Genomic DNA, 18,150 nt, shown 5'->3' with positions numbered 1-18,150 from the left:
CCTATATGTATAGCATTTTGCAGCTGCATGAAATCAAGGCTGAATGTAACCAACCTTCTTCTCTACGTTGATTAAACCAGCAAGTATTTATTCATTTAACGATGTAATTAGGAGATAAATAACTTGAAGAGGAAATATTCGGGCCGAAATGACTAAGTTACTGTCTCTGAATTAAAATCCGCACAATGCAAGAATACCACAGAAAGTGGACACACTTTGGATGAGTTGAAACCGTCGGCTTAACATCAGCCTCTGAAACCCAGCTTTTCACTTCAAGGTGAAGGACTTTCAATGATGGAGCAGTATCAGCCAATTCCATTAATTTGCATGTAGAAATGCAAAAGAACACCCTTGCGATAATGTCATTTTCTTCAAACATTGAAACTTAAAGGTTTGAAATGAGAAGACATTTTGAAAATTATAATTGTAAAGTGATGACACCGAACTAGATGTTAAAATGCTAAGAGTATTCCTTTCTCTTCAAAAAAATGCAACAAATACTAACACTGCAGTTTGTGGTTTTGATGGATATGTAATACCATATAACTTCATTAAAAACAGCCATTTTTCCCATAATATACAAAAGTTATTTGTAGAGGAATTATTTAGAACTCTACACTGTAGGAAAGTACAATACGTTTGTATTAATAAGCTTCCTAATGTTTTGTTTTGTCTTATAACAGTGTGAACAGCACAAAAATCAAAGGGTATATTGCATATTTTTATAAAATATATCTCTAAAAGCAAGATGCACACAGTACTTTTCTCATCATTTATCTTTTCTACTCATTGTACGTTATACAACATGCAAAAAATCAGAAAAATTACAATATTACCTAACAAGTTTTAGTTGTGTGTTTTGCGAAATGTATCCTATAAATGATGCAAAAGTAAGCTTTTGGTTGAAATACCATGGGTAGTGATTCTTCAGGACCTAGTAAATCAAATGATACGACAGTAGCCCCCCTTTTTCAGTTTATTTTGTTATTAAAATAAACGAAAGATACATGCAAAAAAAATCAGAAAAGTGACAATATTCCCGAACTAGTCTTAGGCTTTGTCTTGCTGAAAGTGTCAAAAAATGACACACTGTGTTGAAAGGCTATACTGCTTTATATTGAAAATAATTTGAGGAGAAGTCTGCAGTAAACGCACAAGTATTTGTTTGAAAGAATGGCAATATGAAAACGGTATTAAAAATTATAACAAGGATGTAGTATGGAAATGATTTCAGTCACAGGCGTATATAATTATTTGTTTGTTTAGGGGTTTATTTAATTATTTATTTTGATTGTTCATATAATTATTTGTTTGTTTAGGCGTATATAATTATTTGTTTAATTGTTCGTTTATTCTTAAAGCCTGATTATTATTTTTAACCAAGATATGGTGGCGAGAATGTACTTCGAATGCCGTAACTTTATCAAATCGCGTCGGATGTTCATGCGACTTGCATCGATCGAATCTTACTTACATCAGCTTTCGATACGGAAAGCATCGGCGTTGAGAAACTGATGTAAGTGATTAATATGGTCGCCTTCCTTACAGTTCGCCTCCGAAATATATGCAAGACAGTCGGCTGCAGTTGAGGAAGTTGATGTGAAATGCCACTCTGACTGGCTGAGCAAAGTCAGAGATAAATTAAAATCACGTATTTCACATTTCTGTTCTCACACTAAATGTGTAAATACTTCCTCAGTATTAGATGACCCGTCTGTCAAAGCATGCCTCGATGCTTTACACAACGAATATGTTTTAGTTCCTGCAGACAAAGCTTGAAACAACATTATCTTTGTCTGTAGGAATTATTATATCCAGTGTGTAATTAATGAATTAAACCTTCATTCAGATAAGAGTAATACAACCTATAGTCTTTGCTCCCTTTCTGAGGAAGACATTATTTCAAACAATTCATCAGTGCTCAATGAATTTGGCATTCCTTTGCAAGAGAAGGAAAAAACACTGTCTATGTTGTATTGGATACCTAAACAGCACAAGAACCCTTACAAATAACGCTTTATTGCAGAATCAAGCAAATACACTACTAAACATCGGTCACAATTATTGACTATACTTTCAACAACCATAAAAATGTTTTTTTTTCGATATTGTGACAAAGTGTATGAAACGAGTGGGTTGAATTAAATGGGGATACTAAAAAATTCAAAGCAATTGTTGCTTGATTTAAGAGTCAAGAAAAACAAGTACAGGTCAATCCGAACATTTGACTTTTCCACACTATACACCACAATTCCCAACGATAAACTTAAAACAAGGTTGTAATCTCAGTTAAACAAGCTTTCTCTGTATAAAAATGGCAGTAGAAGGTACCAATACATTACCATCAAACATACGTCAGGTTATTTTAGTAACAACATGGATGCCCAGCACAAATACACAGATGAAGAAATTATTAAAATGCTTAATTCCTTAATCGACAACATATTTGTTAAGTTTGGTGGTATAACATTTCAACAATCTATCGGCATACCAATTGGTACAAATTGTGCACCACTTCTTGCTGACTTATTTCTGTATTCATATAAAGCAGAATTCATACAATCTTAGGAGGGTCCAAAAAAGCTTGCAAGGCGTTTTAACAACACGTACAGATATATTGATTATCTGATTAGTCTAGACAATCCAGACATATCAAATTACTTAAATCGTATTTATCCTGATGAGTTGGAAATCAAAGAAACAACTGAGGGTGAGAACTCAGCTTTATATCTTGATCTGTTCCTACAAGTGGGTACTAATGGGGTACACACTAAGCTGTATGAGAAAAGCGATGATTTCGATTTTGAAATCATAAATTGTACCCACTTATCAAGTAATATTCCATCTGCACCTGCTTATGGTGTGTACGTGTCCCAACTTCTCAGATATTTTAGGGCTTGTGATTCCTACTCCGATTTTCAAATGAGACACAGCTTATTGGTATCAAAACTAGTGAGACAGGGATACACATCCAAAAGACTCGTGAGGACTGTTTAAAAGTTCTACAGTCGATATGGCGACATATTGGCCAAATATGACACCTCGGTCACTCAAATGATCAGCGACAGCATTCCCGGCTTTGACTTATTACAGTGGTCCATATACTGTATCACTTCATACTTTCAATATTTAGACAATTGGGACCGATCCAGACGGGTGAAGCATGCTAGCAGGGTATGCTTACCCATTCCGGACACCTGGTACCACCACTAACTATCAGTAGTTCAGGATGGTCCTACTGAAATTCATAATCTCAAATGTCCCATGGACCTGGTAATGTATTACCTTCAATGGAAATGATTATTGGACCAGTTTTATGTCATATTCGCAGGGAAATAAAACACGAAACATACGGATACAAATGATTGATAACCCTTCACTTTTTTAATACACGACCTAGTGCTTGTGAAATTAGGAGGAATTTAGCTGTTTCCAGTTTGGTTACCTTGTTGTCAACTTTCTTCGGTCATTATAAAGTACACCATCGACCCTATATTGAAAATAATGAGGGATCTGTGGGATCACCATCCTTTCACTTTTTTACTTGACTAAAAATAATGAGAGAGCTTAAGGATCACCCCTTGATTTTTTCAGTTCGCGAAATGCTCAAGGGAAAATCGGGATACCAAGACCAACTAACATTTTTTATTTTGTCCTCCCATCCCACAAATTTTGTGTGGTAGCGACCCCTATCTTGATTTCTTGATCTTCTATTTTTCTGACATTCATAAATCTACTGAAGTTTTGCATCATGGTACACTCGTATTTTTTCCAAAGTAAATTGTGATAACCTAGGTTTTTCTCTCCCAAGTGTTTCTTTTCTCTGGATCTTCCCAATTTGTTTTCCCAAATTCCTTTCCCGAATCACCACAAATATCTAAAATAATTTTGAAACTCTATTCTCTTATCCTTCACTTTTTTTTGGATTCTCAGAAATATCTAACAAACCCATTTTTATTTACACCAGCGCTAAACCCCCACCCCCTCGTTTTTTAAATGACACAAACAGATTTTCTTTAATTTGGATCTACCACTATTATAATACCCCCCCCCCTGTTTTTTTTACCCGAGCCATATTTCTCTGGATGTTACCCCCCCTCCCCATCCTTTTTCACGATACCCTACATTTTATTTCCGGTTGTATTTCCCCTTTATTAATAACCCTGGCGATTTTTTCCTCTATCTACACTGTACCCTCTCCCTTTTTATTTACCCCTTGCAATTTTTTTCATCTTGGATGACCCCCATCCCTTTCGTTTATTTAATTTTTTTTCTAGGTCCTCACAAATATTTAAAATAATTTTGAAACAATCGGCGCGCCGTAAAAGACCACTTTTGAAATAAAAGATTTAATACCCGTTTGCTCAAAACGACATTGTCTGGTACCTTTACAGCATATAATTTCTGAATCGCAAGGTTCTCGGCAAAGAATTCTATTGCCACAAATATTCCCTGGCAACAGAACCTACTTAAATTGACGTGTTGCAAAATCGACCATTACCCAGACGGAATATTTAGGTATAAATAAGAGTGACAAATTACACGCCGCGGTATTGCCCTTCTTATCTGTGTCACAAAAATATAGATATTGGCTTTCCCTGGATAAATATGTTTTCAAATATTAAGAAGTCACAAATTAAAAAAAAAGAAAAAAACATAATCTCACTCAAAGCAAGACGTGTCGTCGGCGTTTGTTAATTGTTAGAATACCTGAGCGAGCATCAAAGTGTATTTTAACCTGTCTCGGCTTAAATTTATATTTAAAATAACAAATAGAACTAGTCTCCAACGCTACATGTCATTGCTGTCTATTTAAAAGTCAGATATTACATATAACATACACTCATACACTACATTCATGCTGCGTGCTATGAAAAAAATAATGTGCCTGTCTCTGTATTTTCAGATTATAAATTCTGCTAAAGTTCGAACCAACTGTAAGGTCTCCTTATGATATCGCCCATTTTTTCTACAGCCAATTAATTAATTATCATTTTTATTACACGAGTGGCACACTTTATATGTTTAACGCATTTGCTGATTTTAACTGCAATCTGACGTTCGATTGAAAACGTCAACAATGGCACTTTTAAAGTATTCAATACCCAAGTCATCTCAAAAAGGAGGGATGGGACGTGAGTCGTAACATTGGGTTATATGCAGTGACAGAGCAGGTAACCACGTAATTAATTTGACGAAGAAAGAATGCCACACATGTATTATAGAAATAACGGGGGGCACGCTGACTAATAACATTTTTTATGGGCAAGGACGAGAGGAAAGCCAAAAATTAATGGGCGAGGCTTGCTGTTTGGCCTTCCTCGAGCCCGCGCCCATAAATAAACGCTAATGGTCAGGGCGGAGTCTGTTATTTCCATTATATTATCAACGAACCCGAGAAAACCGTCAAAATTTGCGAAAATTTGCGGAGCGAACGACATTTGGGCCCGAGAACTGAGCAATACGCGACGCACTGTCACGCGCGCTTTAAAAAATTGGCAAATCCGGAGCTATTTTCAGGAAAGAAGTATCTCAACTTGGCCCACAAGTGCTCCATTTTATTTTGTGATTGATTACGATTTACGTTTGAGCTGTAAATTTACGATACTTTGAGTTGTTAATCTTATTATTCATATTCGCGGGCATGTACACAAACCATTACTGTGTATTTGTGGTCAGTCACGTGGTTTAGCTCGGCCAATCAAAATGCGATGGTAATATAATGTTGAAATAAAGCTTCCAAGGCCAACAACACTCACTTAAAAAATAAGCATTACTGCATATGTGTCTAAGAATTTGGTGATATTTTAAACGAGAACCATTTTCTTTAAACAACTTCTGAAAGCGGTTATCATATAAACGGTCCAGTAGTATGCCTTGATCGATTGGTGTAGGCATTACTAAAGCATGCAAAACCTTCGAATATCAGATATAAAACGTTCCGTTGATGAAATTGCAAATTTTAAAAAATGCCAGCGGGGTTGTGGTGACTTTTAGTATTTTATTGGCAATTCCTCATAATATTGCAATAGATTAGTCAGTTTTGCAATGTGTGAAGGGATGTCCACATGGCGCACACGTTGGCAGATAAAGAAAAGAATGTTGATGAATGGCAGTACCGACCAGACATAAGGCACGCCTCTATCATTTTGAAAAATCTGGTTGGGAATCTATGTACATTCTTATATTATTCTTACCGAAAAGCTATTATCCCTCGCTAAAAATGAGCATATCCGTGAATCACACTTGTCTCGTCTAGGAAGAATAGGAATGTATCGCTAAACTAAATGGCAGAGGGTTGTAAGCTGCAGACGACTGATAACAACCGCTGAGTGTCTCATGCTGATATTTCGTATTTAGGTAGTATGCGATTCGAAAGAAAAAGACTTAAACTTTTGCTCAAACTTTCCTCAATGAAACTTTCAACCATTCTCTTACCAAACCAACAATAAAGATTAGGGGTCGTTATGTAAAATTTGGAACTAGCGAAAAAAATTACCAAACATTAAGCGACATTTGAAATTCGAAATGGCCGCCTTTCCTGTAATTAACTCTGGGCAATATGAAATTTTAGATTTTCGAAAAACTAAGACGGAGGAATATTTTTTTCTCCAAGAGCTTTAAATTGAGTCCACAAGCGGTAGATCAGTAAAGAACTGTAGAAATTTGAGAGGCCGACTATCTGTCCTCGAGGCGCGTTCTACCTTAAAGTTATCAAAATAATAAGAAATTTAGGCAGGCAGCCAACCAGAGCCAGTTTCAGCAAGTGTCGACAAAGAAGTCTTATTTTCGATGGGATTTAGAGCACAATTAAGGTATGGACAGGTGAGTGGAGCTGTTCGCAACTGCCTTCAAAGTATGATTCGAACACTAGTGGCTCAATCATCGATTATTGGCTCTCGATACGACTTCCCAACAGACTGTTACAATAAGAAAGTCCTTCTGATACCTCCTTGTTATAAAAGCTCTACACTGCGCACTCTCAGCCCTACGGTTTTCTTCTAACCCCAGGGCAATCGAAGAGACCAGCGTACCTGCGCGATTTATTCTAGATAAACCGCTGAGTAAACAATTAAAACTTCCATGCAACCAGATGATAAAAATGCGAACGCCTACCCTTTTCCCTTCCGGCTGACGCGAGATAAAACTGCTGATCGAAAAATATACTTAGAGGTCACCTTTTTATGCAAATAGCTTTGTTTGTCGCCCCTGAAAAATTAAATTCAAAACACATTTTGTTACAGTAAGTCAGTTTATGTTAATGACACTGAGTAAGGCGAATTTGCCGTAAATACCAAACTTTTCAGTTAACAGTGTAAATGTTAGGCTTCTGACAATCTTCTCGACAATAGTTAGCAAAGCTCTTCCAATGGTGAATGTTAAGCTTATACAATTGCAATGCTAGGAACCTGTAACACGATTTGGCCACCTAAGTGAGTCATAGTCTGTCTCAGGCGGTCGACCATATTTCAACGTGGCGGAATTCTACAGGTAAAGCAATGAGCCCACAGAAAGCAAAGTAAAGCTGTAGGAATTTAACACCAGAAATGCCTATAGAGATGCGTCAGTAAAGCTATTTTAACAATGAAATGGAACTTTTTGCCATGAAAACGATTGCATTTGCGTTAAAAAATGTTACCAGATCATCATTTCAAAATCTTCCTGTGGTGATAAGTTGTTTTTTTTTTTCCCACAATACATTTCAACATCACTCGTTTTGACCCCTTAACATAAGAAAAAACGCATTTCAGGCAGCGAAAATTGAAATGACAGAATTTTTCTATTCGCTATAAATATTTCATTATTTCATTCGTTTTATAGTCAAGTTTTAGAATTTCTAACTATGTTTTCTATTTTATGTTTGTGTAAAGATAATGTATTGAGAGTGGGAGACGACAAAATCTGTCGTCTAGTTGGATCAGTGATCATTATATTATTGAACTTTATGGATAAAGCAGAGGATTTTCTCAAATTTTGTAATCTTGTTATTTTTTGAACTTTTACTCAACTGTACTGATGTTACTCCCACTGAAACAATCGCCATTGGGTAGATAAAGTTTCTTAAGTTTCCATTATTGAAGACTAGATCGACTATTGTCATTAGTAGACGATCACTATACAGGCATTCATGGGCTCTCTTTTTGATTATCCTATACAGATCCCCATAGTGAGAACATTTGCAATGAAGTACTGATGCAATAGCGATACCATCATGACAACAACTGGGTGAAAATACATCATATTTTATTTTCACACAGACTGGAGTGATGAAATATTATTGAATCAGCAAAAAAATATCATATTCTGCAAAACAAAACCATCAATCAGCCTCACGTGCGACCTGTATATGATAAGCACCAGATGCTAATGACTAATTGTTCCGTCGGTAAGTCGTCTATATATTGCGGTTCTTCAGGGACACTTCATCACTTTGGACTTCCAAGCCATAGAGGTAAGAATACAGATATTCTAATCACATCATGGTTTTCAATTGAATTGGCAGTTTACTAGACAAATACCTACCATTGCTATTATATTCTCTCTCTCTCTCTATTCTCTCTCTCTCTCTCTCTCTCTCTCTCTCTCTCTCTCTCTCTCTCTCTCTCTCTCTCTCTCTCAGACAAACTTCAAGATGCGTGTTCTTCTTCTGGCTCTCTTCGTCGCCGCAGCAAGCGCTGCCTACATGGCACCTTACCATAGGGCCGAGCATGCTGTCAAAAACAGATACCTGGTGGCCCTCAAGGTAAGACACCCATATTCACACAAAACATTCCAATATTTTATGTTTTAGACAGAGCATTGATATTATGTACAGCCTCTTTTTCTAAAGTTGAAATGGAGTACACCGACAGTTCGGCTCTGCACGATATACGTCTTGAAACTTGCCCTCATTCAGAAAGGATCGATCAAGGATCGAAACGTCCGTGCTTAAAATCATGACACTTTGTTAAAAAAAGTTAAATTTCTCTGCTGTACGTGTTACTTTTCATATCAATGCTACTGTCACATATCCTAAATTTCCCACAAAGCGAAAACATATTTGACTATCGCAGTATGCACCCTTGAAAGCGTTTAGGAATGGACGTGCGGATGCGAAAAATCGTACAAATTAGTACACATTTGGGGGCGCCTTGAAAAAGTCTTTATTATCATACGAGTATTCCGTACAGCTGTTTTTCAAAATTACTTTGTTCTAATTGGCAGATGATTATTTTTGCTCGTTTCACTTGGTCTTGTGTCTCTGTAAGAGCAATCTTTCATGCATAATATTTGTAAGTGATCATTATTTTAATGATGGTTCGACATATCAAAATATAATTTACAAAGTATCAAATAAAAGTTACCTATCAAGCATTTGAGGGCGCTTCGGAAATTTCAACCAAACGAGAGCATTATTAGGACTGAAATCTTCAATTTAGACAGTATAGCACTCAAGTATAGATTCGGTTATGGGAATCGCCACACACATCGTTTATTACTTCAAGAATAACCCCAAAGCTAAGTAATTTCTTGGGGCCACCAAAATAACACCAAAATATAAAATCATTACACTGTATAAAGGAATTGCTAATGGGAGCTTAATATTTTGCTTGCAAATTTTGATATCGACCCGCCCAGTAGCAGTAAATCATAATATTAGAGGAATCTCTGTCATACATATGCATTGCGTTTCATTTTCAGGATGGTGTTAGTGTCGCTAGTGTTATGGATAGCCTCCCTGTTCGCGCATCCGTTAAAAATGTTTATGGAACGGTCTTCAATGGTTTCGCCGTCGAACACTTGGGATCTGTCAACCAGGTAAGTAACTCTACAGAAAATGCCACCCAATACTTCACCTACATAGTCCATTTTGTATCGTCCTAACTTGCCGTCGACAGTTGTATTTTGTATTGGATCAAGCCGTAACTTTCTATTAACTTTTAAATGATTACAGTGATTACTTTTGTTTGTAAAACGCTTCTTGTTCTACTCCTAAGGTGTAAAAAACTCTTCGAGTAAACTGTATTGTAAACACAACCAATTTATAAAATATTTAATGTAGTTAGATTGCAGCAAAGGGATAGATGTCTATCTTGTATAACGGCAATACATAAAAAGTTATCGTTTGTTGCAGAAACAGATAAGGGGCAGGTTCTTGATAGCATCGGACCTACTGTTCAAAAGGTATTTATATCAAATTATCATGCAGTAAAACTCTCTTTCTCTCGTTTAATCATCAAGCTGAGAGGTCTGCCCTTCGTTGAATACGTTGAGGACGACTCCATCATGAAAGCTGATGTTGAATGGGATGTGATCGTCTTGATCAGAGAAACCTGCCACTCGATAATAGAATGGACATCTATGGTGAGAAATATTGTCTTCGATTATTATGTATTGCATGGTCAAACGGGAAAATCTTGATACATAATTTTCAGATATCGCAATAAATATATATTTACCCTGGTGCCTGCTGTTCGTGTGATGTGGTTAATATTGTTACACTTCTTTGCAAAACAATTTCAATTTCAATCTCACACACAGGTACCGGTAATGGGGCCAATGTTTTCATTGCTGACACTGGTCTCCGCTACACCCATCAGGAATTCAATGGTCGTGCTCATCCCTTCTATGATTTCACAAGCGGTCGTGATGTAAGTCTTTCTAATTTCCTACCTTTGCGTTCAAAAAGGGTTTGTGCCGATTACCGTACTGATACTTTGGTCCTGGCTAGAAGATTAATTGTATCATAGTATCATATATATCAAATTACTTTACATGCACGAAAACTTTCGCCTACTATTCTATAATTAGTGGCACTAACACCTACTCAACGTATTTTGGGTTTAGCTCGTTCAGTTTTTGCAAAGTCATTTAATGTCAAAGTTTGATTTTTTTTAAAAATAATGTAAATTAACGTTTTAACAGTATATTTGCTGATTATTTTTGGTAGGTGTACCCGTGCTGCAATATGTTTTTTATTCTTTTCGTCTAATACTCGAATGTCACTGTGATTACTCAGCAAAAATTTAATTTGCGAAAAACATGAGAGGGTGTTCACTATTAATTACATCATTAATTCCATTTAATGATCTTAAATGATAATTGAAAAGCTAAAACTTTTGAGTTTCTCCATTATCATTTAAGTATCATTCATTAATTTTAACTCCGTAATTACTAGAGGAGGCAATTGTCGCATTGTAGCTGTTGGACATTTTATCAAAATAGAATGTGCGAGAAAGAGAGAAAATAGACGACTTAACCACAGTCCCTTCAGGCACTGTGACTTAACTAACACCCTATAATGCAAAATGGAACACACCCTCATCAACAACACTATACGCGATTCCATTCCGTGTATCCAAAATACAGTGTCTAACTGTTTCATACAATCATAGTTTGTGTCGCCTGCAAAGGATATTATAAACGGCGTACATTTTAAATTAGATAAAAGTAAAGGAATTTCCCAATTCGAGAATGCCCTTTCGGATGTCGTACAAAGGTAGTTCGCGCCTCGAAATCGAAAGACTTCAACATTTGCTAAAACCTTCCCTGAAGAAGTTTGATCTGTTCCCCTTGTGGGTCACTGTGCAAAATCTGTCACAAGAGAAACAAATGTCCCGTTATTTACCACCACTTCGAATTCAAATGGCCATCATTCCTATTTTAACTCAACTGGGAAAAATTAATCTTTCCATTTTCAAATACGCCATTGAAAACTTAACTTAATATTTTTCCATATGATTCAATTGTACCTCAACGATTAATAAATAATGTGATTATGCATTTCTACCTTAAAGTGGATTCAGTAAACATCTTAGGTGATTTAACGTGCGAAGTTCTTAGCTTCTATCTTCTCCAAGCATGCAATTAAAGAATCGCCACAAAGTCGTGTTTGTGCATTGATGAAATACAGATATGAACACAAATTCTGATATCTGAATTAAGTGGACACCATCGAAAATGACTTGTATATGATGCTGTTTTAGGGCTCTGATTGCCATGGTCACGGAACCCATTGCGGTGGTACTGCCGTCGGTAATGCTGTTGGTGTTGCAGTGCAAGCAAACGTCTACTCCGTGCGTGTCCTCAACTGCCAGGGATCTGGTTTGACCTCTAACATTGTGGCCGGTAAGATTCTCACATTACAAGAACATCTTCATTTCTATCTCATCTATCCTGATGGTCTCGTCTTTGGGTTAAGGTTCTCCATAAATTGTTTTGAAAGTGATCAGTGAATAATTATATCTCAAGCCTCGCGTGTCATTTGTATGTATTGAGTAAATTTATCCGAACAAGTTCCAGTAAATGTTAGTGGACCCTATCTTTTCCACATGAGCTCAATTTCCTTTGAAGTTTTAGCTATGTAAGTAAAGATGACTGGGTTACTGTAGATTATCCGAACGTTATGTGTCTATACTTGTCTTGCTCTTACGAAAACCGAAGACTTTCAATTTCACGGTATATATTGAAAGTCAATGCAAATGAGCGATACATCTCACTGGCTATGGCTTTTCATTGTTGCGGTTGAGGTATTACTGCGAGTGTTGAAGGGGGAAATTGTACTTAAAAGCCGGAAAACTATCTACAATTAAAGAAAGTACAAATTTCATGCATAATGGTGATTCTGATATTTGTTGTGTTTTGGGCTGACTTATTTTGTTCAGAACATCTATAGACAGCAAAAAAACCTAAGCAAGACCATAGAGGGTAAGGATCTAGCTTTCGAATATTTGTTTTAATGAATAATATGACACCGTTGGTTATCAGAATAATCTTGCTTTTTGCTGAGTGTTATTTTTTCCAAACAAGATTGGTACAAATATAGGCATTTTGCGACTCACATTTTTTCTTGTATAACTCTTCGGAATAACGGCAAACTAGGGTTGAATTTTAGAGTATATCTATACTACTCTATGTGTCGATTTTTGTTGTCGTAAGCTTATATTTCACAACTAACATTTCAGGTTTGGACGCCATTGCTGCTAGTGGACCAAGACCAGGCGTTGTCTCCGTGTCTCTTGGAGGTGGTGCCAGTACAACCTTGGATAACGGTGTCAGAAATGTCATCGCCGCTGGCTACCCAACCTCTGTTTCCGCTGGTAACTCTAATGCCAATGCTTGCAACCAATCCCCAGCCAGAGTTGCAGAGGTATGTTAGACAAAGTTAGGTCAGCTACATAGAGATTTTAAAACGGAGGATGCGCAGCAGTACGTTAACGCAGGAAACACATACAAGTATGAAGTGACTCTATCACCACATATTTGAACAAGAAGCCCGTCAACAATGTATATGTTCGGAAGGCCAGTAGAACTTAATATTTTTTGTCGTGCACTTTATTATGAAGATCTCACCTGAAAGTTAATGATCAAATTACTGTATTTTCTCAATTAAAATATGTTCATTTTGTTTCTAGGCTGTTACCGTTGGGTCTACCGACAGTTCTGACCGCAGATCATCATTCTCTAATTACGGTACCTGCGCTGATATCTTCGCTCCCGGTTCAGGTGTTAGAAGCTCATACCATACTAGCGATACCGCATACGCCACCATGAGCGGTACCTCTATGTCTTGCCCACACGTTGCAGGTCAGTTCAAATTATTGTCTCTTGCGAAAGAGGGGGAAGTAACGTCTTGAAAAAAAACGCAACGTGGGTATCTTATAAGTTAGCTATACAATATGAGTGGCAGATTTATTATTTCAATGTTCGTCGCATATATTAACATTCTGTAGGCCACTCTATGTTTGCAAAGATTCACAGACGGAAATATGAATAACTGTTACATTATTTGTGCTATAGACCATGTCATGAGAACATTTTCGCACGTTCAGTCACTCATGAACTCTGCCGTCCATCGTTGTTTTATCTTTCTCTGATAAGAGCTGCGGTAACTGTAAGATGTACTTCCCTCTCACAGGTGTCACCGCTGTTCATCTTGCCAGTGGACAATGCAGCACTGGTGCTAACTGCAAGAGCAAACTGACTGGTGATGCCACGTCTGGTGTTATTTCAAATCCTGGCTCAGGATCTCCAAACTTGCTTCTCTATTGCAATTAGATAAGTGAGTACTATTATTGGAAGTAAACACCTTTATGAACAAAAGCTTCCAGAGTTTCTTTGTTTTTCCGTCGTACAATTGAAACCATTTGAATACGATTTCACTTCAATGGCACACTGATTGTATGGTTCTTTTAAAGGGACATAAGCTGTAACTTGTGGCAAGTTTTTGAGTATTCTCCTTCTGTATATCAACTATCGTGACTGGCCCGTTTAATAAGCTTGTCATGCTGAAATTCAAGTATTCTTTATGTCAACACAGCTTGCATGTGTGTAATGATCATTATGTATTGTTTACAAATGAATTCTAGTCCGGGCTTGAGTACAATTTTCAACAATAACAATGTAGATTATACTCATATAGGTGGCGTTGATATGCTAAGTACTTGGCATTAAATTACAGTTTAGGGATTCAATGCCGAAAGTGTAGGGAAACAACAAAACAAAAGTTCCGAAAAAAATAGCCAAAAGATACAGCTTATGGACCTTTAAGCTTGAGTCAAAATAATGGAAATATGTAACAAGACCCTTTGCTACTCCGATCTTAAATCAAAACACGTTGAAACGATGCAAGCTGCATTGATAATGACAAGTCAATCACGAAATAGTCTATTGACGTAGAATACATTGCCTAAATTATAAGCACCATTTCCACAATGCCCTTTCAACTGAAGACCCGAAATAACTGCCTAATTTTAACATAAAGGCTTAAAAGAAACAAATACCAAAATGGCTTGGAGTGTAAAACTAATTTTTCAGTTTTTAAATATAGTCTTATATTATCAGTGATACTTTGGGACCAAATGGGATTTTTCATTTGTCTAAATTTACTATGTCGTTCACAAAAGTGTAGTAACGACTAAAATCAAATTTCTCACTGTATAGAAAAAAACGACAAAACTTTAGTTGAAAACTAAAATTACAATAATCACCAAAAAATCAGTCAATGAAGCTGGCAGCTATGCACAACAGTCATTTATTTCAGCTACAGTATCCTGATCCGGTATTTCCATGGAAAGTAAGAACGTTCCCGTAGTTTGACCACATTCCTGAAGAAAAATAGTAAAATACAATCCCCAGCGACACAGCGTTTGGGTAGCCATAATAATAAAATCGCGAGTATATTATTCGTAGTCCTTTTTTCAAGGATTATTGGAATGGGGATATTATTTCAGTAGATTCACTAACTTTTTGCATTTCTTTTGTTTTCAGTTCTGGGTTGATGATGATGTACCAGCAGAGAAAGTTTTCTTTTCTCTAACTGTGCTTCTGTAGATTAATAGAGAAGAATAAAAATCTTAAATAGCAAATATTTTTGTCATTCATTCATTCATAACACGATTGGAACAGATTCGGTTTATAGGATTTCCATATTTTCCAATTTTCTCAAACGTGTTAAGTGCCCTATGGCTGAATATTGCAATATCACAAATTGCTCATAAAAAGCAAGCGTGTAAATTAAAAGGAAAAGGCATATGACCTTACATTTGCAGATCAAACCGACATTACTTCATCGTCCAATTATCCCAAATTAGTTCCAATCGTGTTTCATTTCTTTCTTTGTTGTTGGTATTGTTTGAGTGTTTTGATCGGTCATGTGAGCAAACTCGTGGATATTAACCTTTTAAAAAAGTGACGTCACCCTTGGACGCTTCTATTTTTTTCAACCAATCAGATTACGTGCCAATTACGTGTACTTTCATCGTTCCTTGCCATAGCTCAGTAATATAATTAAATCGGTGAACGAGCCAGATGTTGAAGGTGAATGGTTTTGCAACGAATGGACACGAATCTGTTAACGTGATGCACACAGGAACCCCCTCGAATTGGCTAGTCCGAAACTGTATGACAAGATAATGATTATCGAAATTAGCGTCGACTTTCGCATCATTTATCATGATTTGAATGTGTCAGCCTCGTAGCAGCTGGACAGTCATACCTTTCTATATGAATTGTTCTCACTTTATAACTTGATATCTTCTTCAATGACCTAATCCATCGATACATTCCTCTTGTCTCCATTCCCGTATCTCAGACAAGATAATGGTTAATGTCGCGTCGTGAAAATGTTCAGATAAACAGATGACACTGAAGTTATCAGTGAGCGCTCAAAAAATAAGTTCACTAAAGTCCATATTTTATGGGTTTTGTGTGACTAAACTCGATTGAAATGCACGACAAAATTTGACTTTTTTAAAAAACATCAGTAATATAATTGGATAGTCGATTTCCATAGCATTGTTTCTCACTCTTTCTGATCTGAAAAAATCTCGTTTCACTGGTGGCATGAGATCAACTGTTGTACACGCTTTTTCAGCCTTAGTCGACTCGGACTACATGAGGATCTAAGGCAGTTAGTTGAAAAACGCTTGGTCGGCCTCCTGCTGCAGCAACACACATGTAGATGGTTTAAGTTGACATGAATTCCACTGAGACTAGCTTTTGTGAGAGAAATGGGGGTGCTTTTCCGGTCTGACTATAAAAGTATGGCTGCTTTTCGAACCAGAGAGTTACGATGTGGTTCCCACATCCAACCCTGGCTGTCTTGTTCACGCGACTGCAAATAGTTACTCAGAGGAAAACTGCACCTTGTATACTTGCGTACAAAACTTTACTAGGGATGAATGTACTCCGACAATATCTCAAAGCTTATAGCAATATTTGAATAATCCACACATGATAAATCTAAATAAGCATTACATCTAGCGTTACCCTGATCTGGTATTTCGTTTTCTTAGCGTTACCCTGGTCAGATATTTCTTTTTTTTCGCCTGCACAGAGAGCATGTGTATAATCTTGTAAACTTAATGGCGGTTCATAATGAAAACGTGTGCCGGTTAGCTTAGACAAATCATGAGAAAACGCGAAATCAAAAATAACGATTCTACTCTTTCTTTTAAAACGCGGAGAAACCTTGGTTTCTCCAGATGATTCTAAGGATCACAAATGGCGAATGGTCCTTAAAAGACAACTTGACATGAAGAACATTGATGGGCCTTCAGTTAGGTTTGTAGGGAGTAGTGCTTCCATAAAAACACGTTCTTTCCCAGGCGAAATGCCAGTGATAGTGGGAAGAAGAGCGTTCGTCTTTGACACTTGATGTGCATCACATCAGCGTTGGGCAACATCCACCATCAACAAAGAAGCCTTGATCAGCTTTTAAAAAGTTGACACTGTCCAGCATAATGTAGTCTCATTTTATTGTGATTTTATATGTTTTCTGTCTCCGACCAGTTTTCTCCTTTCTATAAAAATTTTCACCACCGAGACCATGGAGCTTGGCATTATAAGCTGCAATATTGGTGTTCTGTTGCAGGGGTTGCAGATTGCAGTACGTGCAATTAGGGAGTAGTGTTACACTTTACAATTGACTCTACAGCTACATGATCTTAGCCAACTCGAAAAGGTAATTACACTTTGTCCGTATCGCATTATCATGGAAGATTGGTAACTCTCTGGGTTAGACTCTCTTTTTATTGTACAACTAGGGGGCCACATCAAGTACGTTCACTTTATTGTTCTGGCAAATAGCAAATTACTCCACCAAGTTTTATCTCCACCCTTCCCGGTGAGTTCAGTTTTACTTTTCAGAATTTTTATATTTCATTTTTTACTCTGTTGTTATCATTTTGTTCAGTCTCCGTTCAACACTTATTCAATCATCTCCCTATGAATGCTTGTTTGCAGATATAAAATGCAGTGAAAACGCGTGCATGTTCGCAGAATAATGTGACATTACAGTATTACTATGGAGTTGAATAAAGTATTTCATTATTGACAGGATATTAACATTATATGGAAACAATTAAGAACATAAAAATGAGCGTGTGAAATTTTCTTAGAAGGTTTTTAATTCTCGACCCCTCACCTTGCAAATTTTTACCTGTCGCAAAACAGAGAATTTAAATACTTTCGCGTTACCTGCATTTCAACGTCAGCCGTAAATTGGCACGAGTTCAATTAAGTAATTTCAAACTCATTTAAACGTATCGGAAATCGATTTTTACGCTAAGGAATACACGAATTTCATCGAACTAACAAATATCGCATTTTCAATTTGAATAAATACAGTCCTGACATTGTCGTACTGGCGCTAAATGACCGCTGTCGGCT

The 18,150-nt window shown here is 36.8% G+C and overlaps 1 pseudogene; it reads left to right on the top strand.

Annotated features, from left to right (window-relative positions):
* The first annotated feature begins 8,347 nt into the window (after positions 1–8,347).
* On the top strand, positions 8,348–15,347 carry LOC139128028 (aqualysin-1-like; annotated as a pseudogene).
* The last annotated feature ends 2,803 nt before the right edge of the window (positions 15,348–18,150 follow it).

This window comes from Ptychodera flava, unplaced genomic scaffold (genome assembly GCF_041260155.1).
Source record: "Ptychodera flava strain L36383 unplaced genomic scaffold, AS_Pfla_20210202 Scaffold_41__1_contigs__length_1339820_pilon, whole genome shotgun sequence".
NCBI lineage: Eukaryota > Metazoa > Hemichordata > Enteropneusta > Ptychoderidae > Ptychodera > Ptychodera flava.
Note: the sequence above shows the minus strand (reverse complement) of the source record. Positions and strands in the feature narration are given on the sequence as shown.